We start from the raw sequence: 1,686 nt of genomic DNA on the forward strand, positions 1-1,686 counted from the left end.
CGAGCATTCTCCCAATATCATTTCTACCCTATTGATAAAAAAAAATATGAAGACACGAAAAGTTCTCTATCTCACCGGTACCTACATGACGTGAGTGGAGAACATGTAAAAATAACAGCTACAATATTTCCGATAGCTGCATTTTCAGTTTCTTTAATCTTCTGTACCCCGCTAAAACTAAACTAACAGTCAACATACCAGGTGGCTGATTCACGCCGCGCATGCACGAGTGCGGGCGGGATTGCCTATCGCCCCTGTCCACGGCGCTTTACGAGCCGAGCGAGTAGGCAAGCCCGCCCGCACTAGTGCATGCGGTGCAGATACCTACAGAAATGCGCGGCGTGAATAATCAGCCGTCTGGTACGTTGACTGTTAATTTAGACCCGAGGGGGTATTCACTACCATAAAACTTGTACAGAGTACGTACTCGGTATTGCACCAAATTACGAGGTATTACCGGGTATTACGCCGGTATTACGCCGGTATTACACTCAAAATTTGGCCACCTTATAGCATATTTTGCTATTTTTCGGTACTACATTACAAGTAATACCGCGTAATACCCAGGTGGGGTGTACAGGGTATTACGGGAGTAAATACCCCCTCGTTTAGACCCCTAAATATCAAATTGGGCACGAACTTTTTGCGGCAATCTTTAAGTACCCAGTACCCAGTCAACCTTGAAAACTCCAAAGTTTGAGCCGATTCGGGAATTTACACTTGTATGACTCCCCTTGTAAGTCCGCGCTAATATTATTTGAAAATCAAAACAGCCCCGACGGGTTAGATCTAAACTAGCGAGGGAGATCTAAAGGAAAGCGGGAGCAAGTCGAGGGGACCACCACTTTAAAAAAAAATGGAAGTGTCATTTAAAAAGGTGCGTGGCTAAATCTGAAGTTTGAGAACATACCTGATTGTAGCAATTCGATAATGCGCAGGCTGATTGTGGCAGTCCAATAATTCACAGGCTGATTGTTGCAATCCGAAATGCACTTGCCGCAGTCCGATAATTCACAGGCTGATGATTGAGCTAGTCCGATGTTGCAGCCGCTGGCCGCTGGCAGGGTGGTGCGGGCGCTGGAGTCCACCTTGCTCGTGCGCAGCGACTGTACTGCCACGACCCCGCCCGTGAAAAAAGTCGGTGCCCAGGTCCCTTGCCGATCCATCTCTCCCCTCCACCCTGACCCCTCTCCCCATCCCCCTCCTCCTATTTAATTTTTCTTCACTACCCTGAGGATCTACGCACCAACCGACCAACCTCCCCCCCCCCCCCCCCTCTTTTCTTAAAAGGTGCCAGTCCTCCACCGTCAAAAACTTTTCTCGACGCCGGTCGGTCGCTTTCTCCGGCGTCTGCATGCGACGGCGACACCCGGCGCATCGAAATGAAAACAATAATATTGGATGTACTTTCAGGAGCGGGGAAAATTAACTCACAATTGACTACTCAACGTCATGCCTGTACTGGCATGGACCACACATTAAACCATTCAATTATTCAACAAAAGTTAGCTATGTGGATTTGTTTTTCTTCCCGCCAAAATTCCAGGTCCTTTTTAATTCCAGGACGCCGCGCCCTGGCCGAGCAGACAGAACTCCTACTGGACTGCCCTCGAGTGCGCCGCCGCCACCTGGCTACCTGGCTACCTGCCTCCCCCCCCCCTCCCCCACGCGCACACCCTCCAGCCG

This window comes from Frankliniella occidentalis, unplaced genomic scaffold (assembly GCF_000697945.3).
Source record: "Frankliniella occidentalis isolate FOCC.00 unplaced genomic scaffold, Focc_3.1 Scaffold617, whole genome shotgun sequence".
NCBI classification, from domain to species: Eukaryota; Metazoa; Arthropoda; class Insecta; order Thysanoptera; family Thripidae; genus Frankliniella; species Frankliniella occidentalis.